Source organism: Pteropus alecto, unplaced genomic scaffold (assembly GCF_000325575.1).
Source record: "Pteropus alecto unplaced genomic scaffold, ASM32557v1 scaffold12, whole genome shotgun sequence".
NCBI classification, from domain to species: Eukaryota; Metazoa; Chordata; class Mammalia; order Chiroptera; family Pteropodidae; genus Pteropus; species Pteropus alecto.
The window spans coordinates 11,505,593-11,527,932 of NW_006432669.1; the positions used below are offsets into that span (position 1 = coordinate 11,505,593).

At 32.9% G+C, this 22,340-nt stretch overlaps 1 protein-coding gene and 1 pseudogene across 5 annotated transcripts in view; one reads left to right on the forward strand and one right to left on the reverse strand.

The window, feature by feature from the left end:
* GRIA4 (glutamate ionotropic receptor AMPA type subunit 4) overlaps window positions 1-22,340 on the forward strand; it is a 317,944-nt gene that overhangs the window by 59,356 nt on the left and 236,248 nt on the right. The gene's annotated exons all lie outside the window — the stretch shown is intronic.
* LOC112476285 lies at window positions 14,801-14,919 on the reverse strand (annotated as a pseudogene).

Consider the following 22,340-nt stretch of genomic DNA (forward strand, 5'->3'; position numbering starts at 1 on the left):
GTATATGTAAAATGTTATCATAGAATTTGATTCTCTCACATTAGTCTTCTTACATATCTGAATTTATTCACTTATTCAATACGTATATAATGAACACCAGTGAATCAAGTGAAATATATTAGTATAAGAGATGTATTAATAGATAAAACAGAATGTTCTTTTTAAAATGTAGCATATGACAAACATATTAAATATTGGAATGAATACGAGGAAGTGAGTATTTATACTACCGATGGGTAAAAAATTGGTATGGCCACTGTGTAAGAAAATTTGGTAGTAAATAACATAATTAAGAACACATGTATAGTGGAGTTGGTGGTACAGTGCTGAGCATAGCTGCCTTCAAAAAATACATGTATATTCCCTAAGAACCAGCTTTTGGTGTCTATTCTAGAAAAATACCTGCACAATATACAAAAGGCAATTTCAGTATTTTACTGCAGGTTTGTAGTAGAGAAAATAGAGAAATAAACCAAATGTCCTTCCATCAGTAATAGCTTAAATAAACTATTTCATACTCATACATTGTAATAGCATGCAACAATTTGAGTGAATAGAAGTTTCTTTTGCTTTGTATAACACATGCATTAGATAACATATGTAAAATGTCTATAGAAATCAAATCAAAATAACTACAGGGGTGTGTGTATTTATGTGTACGTGTGTGTAAATAAATAAGAAGTCAGGAAATGTGTACATGAGCTGATAATAGTAGTCACTTGTGGGGAAAAAACTGGGTATGTGAGTGATGGTAAAAGTGGACTTAAGTATTCTTCTTCATATGACAATGCAATAATGATGAAATTAAAAATAAATAGCAAAAATAAAATTTAATGTTATGAATTTAATTATAAGAGCATGAGGTTAACATGAGTAAAGAACAGAAAGTGACTAATTTTGAATAGCTCTAGAGCATGGAAATAGTTAACATTACTAGTTCAATAGACATTCATTAAGTCCATATATTACCCTATATGAGTTACTTTCCACAGTACCTGCTGCCAATTTGTATCTTTTAAAAATTCATTTTAATGGTTTTTAAATGTGCGTCTTTGAAATTAAATTTAGTCTTCCAAAGCATTCACTACTAGGGCCAGAGTAGCAAACTTACTGCAAACATGACCAAACACAGAATACATTTTTTTCATTTGGTTTTGTTTTAGTTTTTATTTTATTTTATTTTATTTTATTTTATTTTATTTTATTTATTTTATTTATTTTTAATTTAATCCATACCCCATCCTTCCTACCCTTTGACAACTATCTGTTTGTTCTCTGTATCTATGGGTCTGTTTCTGCTTTGCTTCTTTTATTTTTTAAGATTCCACATACAAGTGAAATCATACAAAATTTGTCATAAGATATAAATTTATATCTTAATTAAGGTTTTCATGGAGATATGATAGAAGGTTTGTACCTTTAGGTACAGTTTACCTCAAACTCTCACAGTTAGAACAGCTGTTCTCCTCTCCACGGACCTGGCACTACCCAAGCGGCTTCTTTGGCTTCCTCCTTTCCGTTCCTGTGACTCTCAAGCAGTCAAATCTTCTAGATACCACACATGACCCTCCCACCACAGTGTAATTTTGTAGCTAAAGTATCCTGTCCCCTAGTCTGCTGCTTTTCTCATGAGGAAGAGCTCTCCCTAAAATTCTGGCCACTGAAACTGCTCACCTGGTTGTGCATTGTATCTGCTAAACATGCTGGTTGCTGTGGCTACCAAATGAGTCAGCTACATCCCCATCTTTAAGAGACTTTGTTTCTAGGAGAGAGAAACAGACATATTGACTGAGAAGTGCACTAACATTGTGTAAATGTAGAGACATAAGTATGCAAAGAAGATATTGACCACAGAAGACAACAGATTTAAATGGCAAGGATGGGAAAAGTTTCATAAAGAAGGTGACATTTTAAGTGAGTTTTGAATGAGTGAGTGATGCTTTCTCTGAACCCTCAAGGAGGAGCTGTATGGTTCAACTCAAGAAGAGCTTTTAAAAATCCACAGGAATGTTCAAATACTTCAGTATTGCTAGAGTAAAAGAAGTCCTGAAGAACAGAAGTAGAAGGAGATGAACATATCCTTTTGTGTCTCTGCTATTGAATCCTTAATTATTACACGTGAATAAAAACAGACTGTATAAGTTGCATGTTTTAATAAGAAAAAAAGTATTCATTTTTCAAAATTTAGTTATACTGAGTACAGAACTTATAAAGCACAAAGGTAGCTCTATATAATGTAATTTTCATAAAAATATGTGAGAAAATTAATAAAAGTATTGCTTTCACTATTTTCAAATGAGTGGCAACCAAGTGATCTAATCTCTTTCTTTTATTTATCTTCAGAATAGTCACAGAGTTCATAATTAAGCTACAAAAACCTTAAAGACAAAGTGCTTTTGAGCAATTGCTGTAACTCTCTGGTGTGCCCTCTGGTGAATTAAAGTGAAGGACAAAGTGATAACCACAGACAAGCAATGCACTCTTGATACTTGTCACATTAACTGAGCATGAGGTTAACTGGCCAAAAATAAATTGAAGTAGCATTCTTCTAATTTCCTTGCACCAGGAAACATTCCTAACGAACTGCATGACCAGTTAATAAAATAACAACAAATTAAGATGCTGAAAAGAGAAAATAGGCACTGCAATAGAAATAGTAATTTTTTTTCAAAAAGACTTTCCAAAGTCAAACAAAGAAGTTTATCCAGGTATTACCTCCCTAAACAAAAACAAAACAAATCTTCAATTCAGAACCTGAGAAAGTGCTGGGTATTGTAATTATCATTTTTATTAACTTAGTCTATCATCTGTCAAACTCCTTCTTGTCTTTCATTACCTTTGATCTTAAAAAATAGCACAGCCATGCAGGAATTTCTGTCTAAAAAGAAGGTAACATTTGAATTGAAACCAAAATGAGTGGAAGGAACTAATCATGCAAAGACCTACAGAAAGAGTTCTAGGTTCAAGAAACAGCCATGCCAATGGTCAGGTGGCTAGTATATATAAACAATGGGAATATTCCTAAATGATCAGTTCACAGAGGCAGATGGATTATGCAGGTATTTGTCATGGTAGGGAACCTGGATTTGCTGTCTCATAATCACCTTCTTGTCTGTATCTCCCATAAGCCTGTCTATATGTCTGTCAGTGCAAAGACGGTGTCCATTTCATCTTCCTGCGTATCACTGATGCTTCAAACTCAATATTAGCTAACGTGATAAATGAGAAACTTATTTTATTTAATTTAGTGCTTATTGTATAATTCCTATTCAAGTATACACTTTTAAAAATATTGAAGTATATGTATTTCATAGCCTAAGAGAAAGCTCTATATAAACCAGGATTTGGGTTACTAACAATAGAAAGAAAATCCTCTTTGAATATATGTTAAGTTCATGCAGAGGCCCAATTATGCCTGTGTGTAGAGATAAATGTATATCAGCATTGATTATGAGTTTCCCTTTTCATTTAGAACTGTAATGGACTTTACCCATTGTCTTGATCGTTACTGAGCAAGCATTTCAGATGAAAGAAAGTAGTAATAGCTGAAAATTGTTCTCACTTGTTTTATTCACTCTAATATTATATTTAATTGGGGAAGCTAACGCTTTTCCATTTCAGTTTTCTATTCATAGTTGTTGCCTTATGAATGCAATATGGTTTTTGACACTTTATGTAAGTAGCACTGATTTTGTACTCTACATCTATTTAAGCAACTCTCATAACCTGTTGCTGAATAAATAAGCACTCTGTGTAGTCTCCAAAATTCGCCTCTGAATGTCAGCTTTTGAAATTAATTTCTGAGTGTTTTTCCACAAAAGTCTCATTGAAATTTTCATTCAGCCTGATGTCAGTGAAGCATATCAAGAAATTATGACTAGATGAGACTCTAAATAAGCCACTCCATGATAATTTTCTCAAAAATCTTTGAGCTAAAAGCATCTTATTTTCAGAAATAAATAAAATGAAGTTAATATTTAATCATGGAGGGTAAGATGTGAGGTTATCAAGGATAGAAGAGTCATAAGTGAGTGGAGGGTTGTAGTTAATTTTTTACTTAAGAGATTCCAACCCTAAGTCATGCCTTGGAGAATATAAAAAAGAAAGAAAGAAAAGAAAAAGAAACAAAAGTAAAAGAAAAAAGATTTAGAGATTCCACTAAAAAAATTCTGATTTGGGGGAGGTATTAGTCAAGGTTCTCCAGAGAAACAGAACCAATAGAATGTCTATCTATCTATCTATCATCTATCTATCTATCTATCTATCTATCTATCTATCTATCTATCTATCTATCTATCATCTATTTATATCTATCTATCATTTATCTATAGAGAGATTTATTTTAAGACATTGGCTTACATGATCATAGAGGTTGGTAAACCCAAAATCTGCAAAGTGCACCCACAATCTGGAGACCCAGAGAAGAGCCATACTGCAGTTCAAGTTCAAAGGCCATATTTTGGCAAAATTTCTACTAGATTGGAGGAGGTCAGTCTTTGTTTTATTAAAGACTTCAACTGATTAAATGAGGTCCATTTACATACAGCAGAGGTAATCTCTTTTACTTAAAGTCTACCAATTTAAAATGTTAATGTCATCCAAAAAACAGCCTCACAGGAACCTTCAGAATAATGTTTGACCAAATACCAGGGTAACATGGCCTGTCCAAGTTGACACAAAAGTTAACCATCACAAATCTTCCCCATATCAACTTAGCACTTATATAAATTTCCTCAATTACATTTCATCTCTGAATAAAGACCATAACAAGGTCATACTTCTGCCTAACATGACAGAACTATCCTGCATACAACTGAAAATGACTAACCATTTCCCAAGAAAGGGATACAAATTCCATCAGTGACATTTACTCTTCTCTTTGATATTATATAATTTAAATACTATGATGTAAAGTTATCGACATTTGAATATTATGATATAAAGTCAGTGCATCCTATGTTACATGATAAGAAGGTAAGAGAGGACATAAAAAAAGATTTTATATACATATAAACACAGAAATGCTCATAAAAAAATAAAGAAATATTCATGACAATTTACAGTCTTTGGTTCTATAACTGGTCATGTGGTCACAGCTGGTATTTACCCCAGCAAGCACTTCAGCTGGTCATGGTACTTTACCTGGCAGATGGCTCACACTGAAAGAGAAAAAAAAAAATTAAGCGATTTTATTTTCTGAGTGAAAATAGGTTAAATAATGTAACCAAACAAAAAAATCAGTCTTCCTCAATCTTATTTCAATGGAGAAGGAAAAGATTTTTGGCTTATATAAACCCAATCTATTCCAAAAAAGTATACTTCGGAAATATTAAATTTTAAAGAATCGTTCATATTTTTATACCAATACATGAAGTATCAGTATAAATTTTTTAATATAGTAGAAAACAACAGTGCATTGACTGATGTTCTTATAAGGATAGTATATTTTTTTAAATCAAATTTTACTAACTTTCATTGTAAAGATTACTTGATATTCGGTGTATGTTTTGTTTCCTATAAGTCATGTGAGATTTGAAATTTTGAATAACTATTTTTATTGATTCTTTTTGTGGGTAAAAAATAATAGGACTGGCCTCTGGCTGAAAAGGGACAATATTCCTGGTATGTTTGGGTAATAGTATTTATGATTAGACAGTACATCTACTTATTGATTACTGCCACCTGGATTCCTTTGAATCAGTGGTTTAGTCACCAAAATATTCTGGCCTGGCGAAAGTGAGAAAGAGAGAGAAGGAGAATAAAGAAGCGTTCTCCTTTACACACCCAGAAGACTGAAATATGTCCACCGGTATTTTTGAAATATGGCATATTACATTTTTCTCCTTAAAATGCAATAGAGTTTAGCTGACCCTTAATATTTCTACAGATGCTTATGTAGTCATCTTTATTAATTTTTTAGTTTTCACTTTCTCTTCATTTCCATTATCAGCACCAATGTATGCATTGCTTTTAAAGAAATGACATTTTTAGTCACCATCCAAGAATGACTTCACATGCAGCCATAAGTAGAGAACAAGAAACTGTGGCCTTATGAAGAAACTAGGCAGTCCCTTACGTTTATTTCCACCTCAAATATTACTCTATTTCTCATATATATATGTATGTATCTGGTACATTTTACAGATCTTCATAGTCTGCAAAATAGGAATAAGAAAATCATGATGAAAATAAAGTAGAATAGGAAATAAATCCATACTTTCCACAATATACATAATATGCAACAGGACTGTGTTAAATGCTAGATATACAATAGTATTGAAATAGAGAGTCATGTTCTCATGATACTTACAATTCGTTCATCATTTCTGCAGTACAGTTGCATTGCACATATCTTTTGTGAGAAAGATTCTGTTTTCAGAGATATAGATAGTTAACACATAATATACACCTAATACAATTTTAGCAAAGATGGTGGTGCTAAGAAGAAAAAGTCTCACACCCTATTTATATCAAGGGGATCTAACTTAGTCTAGGTGATCAGGGAAGGCATTCCCAATGAGAAGATACAAAAGGTGATACCCGAAGAATGATTTATCCAATAGATTACCTGTGGCAAGAATATTCTAGGCAGTCACGGGGATGAGGAGCACAGCATAGGGAATGCAGTTGGCATTAATGTAATGGCTAGGTGTAGAGTCAGAAGAGAGAAAGAGCAATCAGGGAGATCGTTTTATAAACTATATAAATATCTAACCTATGTAAGGTATCCTTGAAACTAATATTAAAATTAAATTAAAAAAATATTCTAGGCAGATGAACAAGTGCCAAAGAGCAAGAAAGTGGGTTAGGTATGAAGATGGAGGATAGATGTTTAGATTTTACTTTGACATTAATCAAAATACAAGATTACTTGCTACTTTTAATCAATACATGTATTTTATCATGAAGATGTTAAATGGTTCAATTATTCATGGCTTTGGTTATTTGGAGGGACATAAAGTAAGGATGGAATTTGGTAAAATTAGAGAAATTGTAAGGAGAGAAGAAATAATGTATTAGATTATGGGACAAAACCTTTCATTTGAGAAACAATGAAAAGACTCAAATGGCTTCCTCCAAGCGTTTGTCTGTTCTCTGACGCCAAAATTTAAGCCTTTGTGCCCAACTAAAAAGCACATTCCCCAGGAGAGTGTGTGAATTGTATACATCCTTTCTGACCCATTTTATGACCTAGAACTTGGTGTCTTAATTCTATTGTAAAACCACACAATTTTGAATTAGATCGAATTTGGATAAATTTAACCCATCAGTATACTTCTACTGTAAACAGGCTTCTAAAATTCTCATTGTCATAATTACTTTAAAGCATATTTAAAATTGTATTGCCATAATATTATGCTATTATTTACAGAAGTCATAATAGATACCAAAAGAGTATCACTTTCGAGTACAAAGTTTTTCAAAAACATTGAACAGAATATTTATTTTTCTAATTAAAAGTACTGGTCTAGTTACACTTCTATTGCAATTGTATTCTCTCCTTTCCTCAGTGTCAGCAAGTCATGTGATATAATACCTCTCATGTAGTCAACCCAGAACTTCATGCTTTAGCTTCAGCCTCTGTAGCAGCCAGCTTTTGCAGAGTAGGACCTCATGAGGTTGTGACCTGTAGATACTGGGAAGCAAGATTATTTCTTAACTTTGAATCTTAGTCTGTCTTCACTGAAAAGCCATTGAGTTCCTGCTGGCAGCTTCTGGGCTGCAAGTTTTTAATTTGTGCTTATCCTTACACCTTAGCTATCCCCTTTATCTAGAGTGGCCTTCTGCTAGCCTTGGCAAATCATTTTACTTACATTTTTCCCTAGCACCTATCCTTATATCTTTTTTTTTCTCCAAAGTCAGAGAGAGAGAGGGAGAGGGAGAGAAGGAGAGAGAAAGAAAAGTGTGTGAGAGAGAACAAACATAGTATCTTTGTCCCTCTTGATCCCATGACTGCTGCCCTGTCTGAAAGAGTATAACTTTGATGTTAGTGGCAATCCCACCATTCATTCCTGCCTTTAGCACGTTTATTCTTAACTTTCCCTTATATTTAATATAGTTGACATTTTTCTTAACCCAACTAATTTCATTTGCTGACAGAATCTACTCTTTTTTTCTTTTTTTTTTTTTTTTTAAGATCTAACAGTTTGGGGGCAACTTTAACATTTGACCAGTCTGCAATACATACGTGGTTAAATTTGCTCTGTGTAAGCTAATATAGTAAGTAGTAATTAGTCACTTTTATCCTAGTGGTAATTAACAAACTCTGATAGGATTACTCTTAATAGAATCAGGGAGAGAGAAAGTGTGAATAGGGTTGAATAGAAAGCATACTTCTGAAACAAGGATTCACAATAAAGGAATTGGGGATGAACATAAAGCCTACTTTACAATATATGCATGATCAAAATGTTTTGATAATAAATATGTAAATATTTTTAATAAAAAGATCTAGGCATACTCTTAAAATTTTGAGAATATTCACCTACCAACCATGGGTAGTCATTTTCTTGCTAAAACCAGAAATTGATTCGAGTGACCTTTTTCAGAGATTAAAAAAAAAAAAAAATTCACATTCCAGATACCACTTGTTTTTAATAAAGGCAAAGTTATTAAAGAATCTTAATCAACTTCAAGATTGAGTATTTAAATAACAGGGTAATTAATTTTCCTGTCAGTCATTTTTTCCTTTTTCTCTGTGTGAATGTGTCTTTTACATTCAGTTTTGTCTTCTCATCTTTAAGTGAGAAGATTGAACTTTTCATTGGATCCTGCAAATTAGTCAGAACTGGTCTTTTATGACAGTATGTGTGATGTGCATGCGTGTGTGTGTGTGCGCGTGTGTGTGTGTGTGTGTGTACATGTGAGGAAAGAATCACAGTTACCATATTCTCTTACATAACTGATTATATGAATCCTCTTTAATATTAAGACCTTTTAAAAATTAGGCTTGAAATGTAAACAGAGGGATATGTTTCCTGGGTGAAACATGTCTTCACTGTATGTAGTACTGCATATGAACAGCCAAGGACAAAGAGTAGAGATCAAGAAGCCAGGTGGTAGAACCCAAAAGTGAATAAGCAAAATCAGATGCTTCCTGGATAGTTTGTATTGACTCAGAAGAAAACAGTTGTGGCACTAAGAGATAAGAAGAAAATCACCTCCTCCCTGTTCTTCGAGGGTTTTTATTTTTCTAGTTACTTGGTTGGTTGGTTAATTGGTTGGCTGGTTAATTAATTCTTTAGTTTAAGACTAGCAGGCTGGGAAGTGCAGGCAGGCATAATTCTGTGGTACGGATTTTTATAGATAAGTTATAACAGCCCAGTTAGATTGCTATAGGCTTGTTGAAGGCGACAAGACTGAGTAATTAAAAACAAAAAACAAAAAACTCCAGACAGTAGTGTTTATATAGAGAAAATAAAAGAAAATAAAAACAATATAGAATAAGGAATTTCTTAGAAAGAAATATAATCTATTTCTCTTGTACAATTTAGTGAGAAGAAAAAATTAAATTTTCTTATGAAAATCAAACTTGAGGTCTATAAAGGTGTCGATAATAAACAGTTTGCTTGACTTAATTAAAGTTAGCTTTCAAAATCTATTTCCTCACTGCAAAATGAAGATAATAATACTTTTATCGTAAGACTACTTGATGATTAAATGAATTATTTTATTAAAGCATACTTTAAAATGTTATCACATAATGTTAAATAGTACATGTATAAATACACATTGCTAGATTATAAAACCATACCTAAAGAGAATATTTAAAATGAACACAAATGGAATTACAAGTTAAGGCCAGGATGCTGACTTATTTGAAAGATACATGATCCTTAAGACATAACGGATTTAGGGACTATTTAAATTCGTTAGTGCTGATGATGTTGATGATGACAAAGACAATAACGATCATGAGAAATAAAAAAGTCACCATTTATTGAGTACCTCCTATGGGCTAGATCTGTTTTAGAAACATTACATATGTAATCACTCATTATTTAAAAAATCATTTGGCACTTGAGTGATTTATAGATATTAATCTCCATAATAAACATTATTATTGGGAACACTTAAACTCCAATGGAACCTCTGCCCTCAAATCATTTAGTGCTATTGGAAAAATATATGAATTGGGACAAGTTAAATATCAATAAAATATTTGCTATTGCTCCAAACTTCTGTAGCTCCATCCTTTTGACTGGAGAGTCCATCCCTTTTACTGTTTTTGAATGTAAATAACTCAGATGATCACCAGAAAAAATATTCACCTTAACCTATTCTCTTTGAAACTAGAGACTTTGCATATTAAGTGAGTCAGTGCATGAATTGTAATTATCCAAAAATACAATGGTTTCATCTGTAACATATCAATTGGGTAATTTTTCATTTATAAAGTTATGCAAATAATTTAATATAAATTACTAAACTAATTTATTATTGTCTTTATTTCTTTATTTCAGCTAAATAAAGCAGTTTTGAGCATCACTAAAATATAAATGGACACAAGACATTCAAAAGAAAATTATAGCATTTTTAGTGAATATAGTGCTTCTTGAAAAAATACACAAAAAAGCACATGCTAGACTCTGGATTTATAGTATGTATTCTGCTATTAAATAGCTTGGTCATTATCTGCCTTAGACTTCACAGAGGGCATGGAGTTGAAAGCTTCAGCTATATCCATACCACTTTATGTTATTAATATGAACAGATCGTGGTTTTTTATGTTTTCAGCCACTTATTAAAAGTCATAACTAAATAAAATAAAGGATCAGAGTCGAATCAAATTATCATTTTAAAAACAGTGGAAATATAACTAATAATAGAGTTTGCTATTTAATTCTCTTGCAAACTGAACTATTTGTGGATGTTAAGAAAATAATTCTTATCTATGACTCCATTCTTGCATCTTATTAATATGCAGCTTAACAATAAACAGGCAGATGACATCTGGCCGGGGGAGAGGGAAAACATTGTTTGGTAAGGTTTACGATTTCTAAAAAAAAGCTAATTAAAAAACTTAATCAGTGGTTTTGCTTTTAAAAATAGAGAAATTTTTTAAATGTTTGATTGTAGAACAGTCTATGTTTTTTTAACTCTAGAACTTAAAAAAGAGAGGATGTAAATATTTCTAAAGACATGCTTTCTTTGATGACCAGAGGAAGAATCTGACATTTCTTCCTTTGTGTTCACACAGCGCAGTGTTCTTTTTAGCATGGTAGTACATGCTTTCTATTTTATAATTGCTGGCGTACCTGTTTGTTCATTGTAAACTCTGACACATTGCATAATATTTTATCTTTCCTTCCATCCTTCTTTCCTTCCTCTACTCCCTCTTTCTCTCCTTCCCTCCGTCTCTCTCTCCAGAAACATGTTTCTACATTCTACCTAGTCCAGACCTCTAATCTCTTGTTTCTAAGCATTATAGTACTCTGTGTTGTGTATTCACTACTTTTTACCCATCCTTTCTCCTAGTAGAAGACTCCCAGTTAGAGAAATCTAATTTCTCTAACTCCCAGTTAGAGAAATCTAAATCTAAATCTAGATTAGTCCCGTGTCTGGATGTAGTGTCCTATAATATAAGAATCTAAGTAAAATTTAACTGCCTGTGGAAAACAACTTTACTCAAAAAATATTTGAGAGCCAACTATGTGTGAGACACTCTTTGGAGTGCTAAAGACAGTGAACAAGACAGACAAAAATCTCTGTCTCCTGAAGTTTTTATTTTATTAATGTGCTTAGAGGATTCAAACTTTGAATGAGCTCTCATTTGTATTGCCTATGGTGTTTGTTTCTGTGTTCAGTTTAGAGCACTTTTTAAAATTATAAGGCATTTTTAAGTTTTAGCACCCATTTACTTTGGAAACTGTTTTTATCTTTCTTTTCTATCAACTAAATTAATATTAACCGAAGGATTACATTAACAATGCTCTAATTTGAATGTTTTAGTCTTAGAAGTAAATAAGATATTGTGTGTATAAATTATATATATGGATATATAATATTATAAGTTTTTTTTTTTTTTTTACTTCTAAGTGTGTAACCTTGGATAAATTATTTAACTTTTTCTAAGTTAAAGTTTTCTTATATGAAAATGTGGATAATAGGCTCTACTTGACAGTGCTATTGTGATGGATAGAAATATCGTATAAAAAATATCTTGAAAAATATCTAGAGCAGAGGCCAGCAAACTACAATCCATGGACCAAATCCAGCCTGCCACTTGTTTTGACGAACAAAGTTTTTTTGGAACACAACCATGCTCATTTCATTTGTATGTCTATAGCTACTTTCTTATGATAAAGACAAATGAATAGTTATGACTATATTGCTCACAAAGTCTAAAATATTTACTATTTATTCTTCGAAGAAGTTTGCTGATCCATGATCTACAGAATAGCGGAGACTTAATAAACAGTAGTTATTTTTAATTCCTGGTATTTGAGGAATTACTTATTTTGCATAGATCTGCACTTCTAATAGAAATATGAGCCACATTTTGAATTTTCCAGAAGGTATATTTTAAAGAAGGAAACAATTAAATTAATTTAATAATATTTTATTTAACCTAATATCATTTCAATATGTAAAATATTTCAACACTAATCAATGTAAACATTATTAATCAAATATTTTACATTTTTATACTAAAGCTTCAAAATCTGGCATGTATCTTACATTTACAGCACATCTCAATGTGCTGTAAATTAGAAACTAGAAATGAAAATTTCTACATTGGCTAAATGGCTACTGTATTGGACAGAGCCGTTTTTGACAATATAGAATTTTATTATTTTTATTGCTAACAATAACAATAATAGCTACCATTAACTGGCCACTTACTATGTCACAAAATCTGAACAGATGTGGAATCTAGGCACTAAAGTTAACAAAATAACTTACTTTGCATAGCTAGTAAGAATCAAATCTGAACCCAAGACCTTGCTTTATTGGACCTTTTCTCCAAAGATCATACTCAAGGCTTTGGTTTACCTTTTTATGCTAGAGCACACCCTGTTTAATTTGAACAGAAAAAAATACGTATTAACTACACATTTCCCAGCTGCATATTAAGTTTGCAGAGGACTGTATTTGGCATCTCAGACTTTTTTATTTTGTTTTATGTTTTGTTTTGTTTTTGAAAAGCTCAATTACAGACCTTGAGATCTACCATCTATTCCCAACCTATTCTCTTCTCTGTTGTGACAGTGTCTGCCAATCAGTGCCCTATCAATGGTCCTCAGTCCATGGAATGGCCGGCTGCATGGCCAATGTCATCGTCACTTGTCAGCATTACCTTCTCTCTTCTTGAGCTTTTTGTTTTCATCCTGGTGTGAGAGTAAGGAAGTATGGCGGCGGCGGGGGCGGGGGATGGTTTATCTTGTATCTCACATTTTTCTTACTTTGATTTGAAAAATGTGGTCTTTTCTAAACAATGCCAGTTAATCAATGCTACTTTTCTAACTTGCAGGGAACCAGTATGTAACTGTGTTTGGAGCACAGTATTAAAGTCCTTTATTCTTCATAGTCATATTTATTTGTTTTCATTTGCTAAATAGATGTTTATTTGGCAGGAAATGAGTATCTAATTTAGGTGTTTTTTAAAATTTTTTGTGGGGGAGAAGGGGATCTATTCCTTTAACCTAAAGATTACAGAATCCAAATTCTAGAGGCATGAGGTATTCAAACTAATTACACTCACTTATTAACTTCTAAACACTTCAAATAGCATTGCATTCTTGTCTCCAATTTGTATCCCATTGTTTAAAGTCTTTAGTAGATCCCAATTTGACCTCCGGATAAGGGGCAGGTGAACTCTTTTAAATGGCATAAAAACTTAATCCTTTAGCATTTCAGTTCACTTGAAGAAATCTTTAGTTCCCCAAAGCCATCAACCTCCCTGAGTTGTCTGGACTTTTATATTGGCTGCCCCTACTGCTGCGCTGATTGATTTCTCACCATCTTTTTCCTATCCCATATCTCCCTTAGGTCTGGTTTACATACACTGGTAAGTTTAGGAGTTTCTTTTTCTCTGAAGCTTCCCATAAATCCCAAAGACTTGTTAGGCATTTGACCTTGATTCACACAAGGCCCCAAGTGTACCTTCAGGGTAAGACTTCTTACTCTGTATTATCATTGCCTATGTCCAAGCTGGATATAACTCTGAGGACAAGGATGGTGTCTTACTCTTATTGTACCTCAAGCCTAACATATCATATCTTACAGAGCCTAACGGCAAGGCAGGACCTCGCTAAATATATATGGAGTCAATTAAACTGTTTTTCTTTAATGTGCAAATAAAGTTATGTTGTATATGTTCATTATATTATAATTGTGGGTTTTCTAAATGCATTTGGAATGTACCAAAATGAATTTAGTCTATTTAAAGTGATTAAAATTTAATAACAATAATTACTCCAGAGTTGGCAGGATATTACTTCTTACTAAAATTTAATTAATTAAAATGTTAACACCCCATAAGGATTTTTAAAGTACATTTTATTTTATACAAAATGCAGTGTCAAAGAGGTAAAAGAAGTGTTTTTTTACTAACACATTTTATATTAGAAAATAGCTATTGTACATATTTTCTAGTATACTTATTACTTTATTATTTTCTGGAAAAAAAAAGCACTTAAAAGAACACAGTGAGTAGCTTTATGCTGATGTATGAGAAGACATTTAAAGGTGATTCTTTTTTTTTTTTTTTTTTTAGGGGAGAGAACACTTGGTTGACCTCATAGATGGCAAAGACCTTGTCAGCTTACAATCCCTTATTTTTTTTTTTTATTTTTTACACCTACAGCACCTAGTCTTCCTAAGTGGTCTCCTATCCAAGTACTAACCAGGCCCGACCCTGCTTAGCTTCTGAGATCAGACAGGATCAGGCTTGTTCAGGGTAGCATGGCCGTAAAGGTAATTCTTAACATATGTTGGAACACAACATCCCTTTGAAAATCTGATAAAAGCTATAGGCTCTTTCACACACTTTCAAGAAAAATGTCCACATGCACATATGCTCACCAATTTTGCCTATAATTTTAGGGCTTTTGTGTTTCATTTAAGAAAACTAGGTTAAGAAATCCTAAGCTAAGGTCAGCCTAAAAAGACCATGGACTCAGCTGAGAGGTGAAAGAACATGAGTGTTAAAGATGGCCATGAAGCTTGTGCTTCAGAAAAAGAAGAATGCACGAAGCTTTATAAACCTCTGTGAAATTCTCCCTAACTTAAGTGTTCCCAAGATGGCTTGAATTGTTTGGAATCAAAACACTTGTGCTCATTCATTTATCCACCTCTTTAATTAAGAGACATTTATTTGGTCCCCATGGTGTACCAAGAACTGTACTAGAAACCAAGGGAGTTGCAACCGTGGAAGAATAGTTATTATTTTAAACTGGCAATTCTGTATTTCTCACATAAACTAGAAATCATGCTAGAAATAAGTAAAATGAATTCATTTGTTTAGAAGTTTCTGCTTACAGTGCACTGATTTTATACCCAGTAACCACTTTTCATTTATTGTTACTATTGATATCATGTGAAACTAAATGAACTTTTTAATGAATTTTAGAACCATAAAGTATAATTTAATTATATTAATAGTAAATTACTATAATGAAAAATTTTAATGTGACATATAATCAATGTAGTGCAATAACAGTGTAAGGTTATGGTTTTAAGCATCATAATAGTGCCCGAAATAGGATGATATTTTTAGAGAAACTTAATGGAAAACATTGCATCTCTTGATTCCCTTGAAATTATTTATCTACATGGGGAAGTCTCAAATTAAGATACCAGTCTGTGGCTCCAGGCAAGCTCAGGGAGGGTTAGAGCTAATTTTAATTCTCTGTGCCATGTATCAAGACTCAGACTAGGATATGTTTCCCTAGTAACATGGACTTTCACAATGAGATACAAGGGGAGACTGATCAAATCAATATAGAAGTAATTGTGGCCTCAAGTAAACTGCAATGAAGTCAAGGAAAACTTTTTGTATATAATCTGTCAGAACACCAGAGAGAATGTACATAACCAATCACCCCGGAAATGAGGACACTGCACTATGTGCATATGATATTGTTATCCGTTATACTTGTTAATGACACTAGACACTAATTATGATCCATGTGCAGGTGGGGCTGAGAGACCTATTTATGAACAACGGGCCTTTTCACTCAGCACATGCCATGATGATTCTTTCGTTTTGCAGCTGCAACTGCTATTCGTAGAACATGCTGCTGTTTAAAGCATTTAGATGTGAAGTTGGTCTCGAATCTTTGCACAAAAGAGCCACCCTGTTCTTGAATATTGCCATGTCATTTTCATCTGTCTGAGTTATCCTAACTTCCTACACCTACATCATATTTTTTGAGAGTATACACAGAGCTTTCTTCAAGTACTCTGTACTCTTTACTAATGCTAAAACTGACAAGAGTTATGTTTTCGTGAAAATTATTTACATTTTAGGCATTTGTTTTCTCTTCATTCATTCAGAAAATATTTGTTGAAGACCGACTGTGTGTGTCCCTGTCCCTTTCTATGTGCTACATGCTAAAGATAGAGCGGAAAGAAGACATACTTTCCCTGGACTGTTTTTTGGTGCTCCAAACTTGCTGTTTGATTTTAAGATAACTTGTGTAAAAAGTTAATAAAAGTATTCAGTAAACTAGCTGTACTCTCTAGGACAATATTATATCACATAACACTGAAATTTGAACATGACCATAACTTCAGGTATTGTCAGTCTTCTATGCCATTTGGATATGGATACAACATTGATGTCATTTGTACATTTGTGTTTTGTTTCCTAATCCATTCTTCCAGAAGTAATATCGTAACTTTTTCTTTATAATGACACTTCCTGTTTTCTACTTTTTATCTCCTGTATTAAAGTATAAGCGTGTATAAGTTCCTTGAAAGCAAGGGCTATGTTTATTTATCTTCGTTTCCCTTGTTAATCCTCACACAGAACCTGATACACACACACACACACACACACACACACACACACACACACACACACACACACAATGAAACTTCTTGCTGTTCATGACCACAGGCATATGTTCTTGTTTTGAGCCCTCAGAGCCTCCTCTACATTTGCTCTCCCTTCTGCCTGAAACATTCGTCCCATAGATAGCTGCCACATGGCTCACTCTCGCAGCTTAAACATCACCTTAATAGAGAGGCTTTCCATAACCACCCTACTTAAATTAGAAACTGCACAACTCTCCTATCCCACCACTGCCCATACTTTCCATTTTCCTTACTCTGCTTTATTATTCTCCGTAGCATTTATTTTCACTCGGCACCTTTGTCTGTCATCTCAACAACCAAAAGCCCTGTTTTATTTTCAATGCCTAAAGCGGTGCCTAGAACCTAAGTGGACACTCAATAAATATTTTTGAATGAATGAATGAGTGAATGAATGAATCAATGTTATAAATCCATGCATGTCATATACTGTATAAAAAGCATAGAGATGTGATGATTTATTACATAATACTGATAAGACATGAAGAGTGCAGATAGATGCTCCTGTAAAGTGTCCCTTTGCCATGATTACACAGCTCACAGTAGCAAAACATTTTTTGACAACCATTGACTTAATGTGATGCACTAATTATATCTAGGATAGGTGAACATATTTCCAGTATTCTACTATATCATCTTCTTTAATTAGCAAGACAACTGCTTTGGCAATTGCAAGCTGATGTCAGGCACATCTTGCTAAACCAGAGTAGATCATTCCTGTTAGTAGTCCCAGCTCCATGTGACCCAATTAGTTTCTTCCATGTTTAAGCCTCACTGCCAACAAAAGTGCTCAAATCTCATGTGACCAGTAAATAGACAGATGCTGGCAAATTCTCAATGAATCTGTCTCATGTCACGTTGACTCTTTCTTTTGCTGTTCCCTTATATGTCAGCAGATGTCTATACACTAACAGTGATGTTCATCTACTCACATGCCCAAGCCAGAAGCTGGGGTATCATCCTTGAATCCTTTTTAATTCCCTCCTTAAATCCAGGCATTCAAAATGCCAAATCAGCTCTGTCTTGAAACCTTTCTTTTAATTCCCACTGACAAATTAGTTTAAACCACCATTGCCTCTTATGTAGACTACTGCATTACCTCTCCACTGCTTTTCCTGCCTCTGATCTTGTTCCTCTCCAAAGCATTCTCCTAGCAACACAAGACAGTCTTTCAAAAATTGGCTTCTCTTTATCTTCAAAATAAAGTCAAATTCTCCAGCATGGCATGAAAAGCCATTCATGAATAGGCACCTGCATCATTTTCCAGCTTCCCAACTACTCCCAATCTCTTCGAGCTCCAGTCATGCTGAGTTACCTGGGAAATCCCTAAAGAAGTTGTTCTCTTTCTTGACTCTGCACTTTGCACATGTCATTCTCTATACTTGGTAAAATTTTCTCTCATTTTAGTGAGGTTTATTCTCTTCTGGTTTCAGTTTGAAGATTCATATCCAGAGACTTTTCTTGATCTCCTGAGACTGAAATAGGCATGTTTCATCTGTATTGATTTGTCATGCTGTGGTCACTCCTATCATAGGATTTATCACATAATGCTGAAATTCCTTACTTCCTCTTTACAGACTAGCCTACGAGTATTCCTTCAGTTTTCAACACAGCGCTTGGCACATAGTAAGTGTTCAGCATTCTTTATTGAATGAGTAAATCCTTGGCTTACAGTGAAAGTGTATTTATATGGGTGGAGATGATAGAGGATATGTCTCTGTATTACATCTACTTAAAAGTCATTTTTAGAAGTTTACTGGTCCCTGAAAACAATCGGGGAGCTTTAGAATATGTACCTGCATGATTTTAAAGTAACAAGTTTCTTTATTTCAAAGTAGAGTGTACTATTGCATGTGATCAAAAATTCAATTCCACTATTGGAGAGATTGTACATGTTCATATGAATATGAAATGAGGTTTATTTAAGGTATTGGCTGGTACTTTCAGCAGGTGTGAGGAAAACATAATTTTTAACCTCCTTAAATGCAATTAAATAGTGTGGGGAAATCGTTGATTGAGATTGCACCTTCACTTAGGCTCTTCCACCTGAAAAAGTGTTAATTGTTGCATGTGTGACAGCAACAGAAAATGAAGAATAATAAATTAATAAGTATAATACACTTTTGGACTTGATTCTATGAAATTTTAAAGTGACTTAAAGTTAAGTGTAATTTAAAATCATAATTTTTAATTTATATTTTTACTGAAGACTAAGTATTTTATCATAGTAACATATTAATTTTTTTAAACATTTACATCTTATACCTTTATTTAATTATTGAAGAAAAGTTAACTTTACATGTTTAAAGATAAACCATAAGTTCTAATTAATTAAATATAAAATAAAACAATTAAAAATAGAATTGTATATCCAAATGATTGAGATGATTCTGCAGCAATACAAGAAAATACAAAGGTAAATTGATAAATATAATTGTATAAAATGTTAAACATATTTATATACATATATAACTATAACATATATGACTTTCTAATTATATATGTAGAAACCCATATATGTTATAGTTATAGAATATGACTTTCTAATTATATATATATATATATAGAAAGCCATATATGTTATAGTTATAGAAAGCCAAAGAAAATTAAAACAATAATAGGGATGAAAATAATAGGAAAATCAAAGAATGAGAAATACATACAACTAATTGCTGAAGAGAAAGGAAATGGAAAGAAATTCAGATAAATAAAAATATTTTTTAAGTAATAACAAATCACAGTAATAAAACTAAATAGCACACAGTTTTTATATTTTTATTGAGATATAATTGCCATGAATTGTGTAATACTAAGATATAAAATATGTTGATTTGATGCATTAACATATAGCAGTATATTTACCAAAATAGCATGAGCTAACACCTCTATCTCGTTGCAAAATTATCTTTTTTTTGTGTGATGAAAACAATTAAGACCTACTCTCTCAACAACTTTGAAGTTTATAATACAGTATTATTGTATAAAATCACTGTGCTGTACATCACTTCTCCAGGACTTATTTATCTACTGTTTGTAGTTTTAAACAAACTCTCCCCAATTCTCCACCCCCAGGCCCTAGTAACAACCTTTCTACTCTGTTTTCACCTGTTTAGTTATTTAGATTCCACATATAAATGATGTCATACAGTATTTGTCTTTCTTTGTCTGACTTATCTCACTTAACATAATGCCCTCAAGATCCAACCACATTGTCACAAATGGCTGAATTTCCTTCTTTCTCATGCCTGTATAATATTTCATTGTGTAGGTGTGTGTATATATATATCTCACAACTTCTTTACCCATAAATCTATTGATGGACACTTAGGGTGTTTCCATTTATTAGGTATTTATTGTAAACAATGCTGCAAAATAACATGGGAGTGCAAATAGCTCTTCAGATTCTGTTTCCATTTCCTTTATATATATATACAAAAGTGAAATTGCTGGATCTTATGGTAATTTTATTTTTAATTTTTTAGGAACCTCCACACTGTTTTCCATATAGCTAAGCTAATTTGCACTCTCACCAACAGTGCACAAAGGTTCCCTTTTTCTCCATGTCCTCAATACTTGTTAGTTATTTTCTTCTCAGTGATAGCCATTCTAACAAGTGCGAGGTGGCATTTCATTTTGATTTGATTTCTATTTCCCTAATGAGTAGTGATGTTGGACATCTTTACATGTACCTGTTAGCCATTAGGATATCTTCTTTGGAAAATTTTCTATTTAGTTTCTTTTTCCATTTTTTAATTAGATTGTTTGTTTTATTTTTTGTTTTTGAGTTACATGAGTTCCTTATATATTTTGGATGTTAAACCTTTATCCAATACATAGTTTGCAAATATTTTCTCTCATTTCATCTTTTTGATTGTTTCTTTTGCTGCACAGAAGCTTTTTAGTTTGATGTAGTCTAATTTATTTGGTTTTGGTTTTGTTGTTTGTGGTTTTGGTGTCATATCTAAAAAATAATAATTTCCAAGAACAATATCAAGGAGCTTCTTCCCTATGTTTTCTTCAAAGAGTTTTATTGTATCAAGTCTTATGTTTAAGTCTTTAATCTATTTTGAATTAATTTTTGTGAGTGGTGTAAGATACGGGTCTTACACCACTCACAAAAATTAATTAATTAATTTATTTCTATATGTTATCAAGTTTTCCCAACACCGTTTGTTGAAGAGACTATCACCATTGAGTATTCTTGGCTCCTTCGTCAAGTATTAGTTGACAATAAGTGTGAGGGCTTATTTCTAGACACTTCATTCTGTGTGTCTGTTTTAATTACTATAGCTTTGTAATATAATATGAAATCAAGAAGTGTGATGCTTCTTGCTTAATTCTTCTTTCCCATGATTGTTTTAGCTGTTTGTGATTTTTTTTTGATTCCACACAAATTTTAGGAGAATTTTTTTTCTATTTTTGTGAAAAATTCCATTGGCATTTTGAACGAAATTGTACTGACTCTATAGATGGCTTTAAAAATGACATTTTTATCATAATGTATCTTAGAAAAGGTCTTTTATGCATTAAGATAATGTGGCTATATATTAGCTTCATGAATCTGGATATCGAAATCTCCCTAAATTTAGGAAATTCTTAGCTATTATTTCTTTAAATAAATAAACTTTCTTCCCCTTTTGCCTTCTCCTCTCTTTCTGGATCCTCTATTATTCTAATTTTTTAGTGTAATCCCACAGATTGTCTTTCTAAGTTTTCTTTTAGCTCATTGAGTTTCTTCAAAACATCTATTTTGAATTCTTTATCAGCTATGTTGCAAAATTCCATGACTTTAAACTTTGTTACTGGAGAATTGTTATCTTTTGGTAATTACCTATTTTCTTAATTTTGCATGTTTCTCGTAGTTTTGCATTGCTGCTTTTGCATTTGAAATAACAGACACCTGCTTAATGTTTTGTTAGTTGCCTTCAGCTGGGGTATTGTGCTCATTGATGTTATTGTTTCATTTTCTCCAGCAGTGTATGGGTACAACTGTTCTGTTCTTCTTGCTCCCTCTTGTGGTAGAATTCTTAAGCTTAAGCTTTTATAACTCACCAGGCGAACTATTGAAAACATTAACTTTGTGGTTTCTCCCTTTCCCACAAAACATGACCTGTTTTTTGAATGCACCCCATGTCTACCGGAGCACACACTCACTGCCACACTCGGGAGTACACACTAGGAGCTGTAGGCAGAGTGGGGGAAAGGTGTGGGTTTAGCGCTTGGGGTAGTAGGGATACCTGCAGGCCTGGACTCCCAGAGGCTCATGGGTAGACTTCTTGCCGAAGTTCTGAGTGAAATCA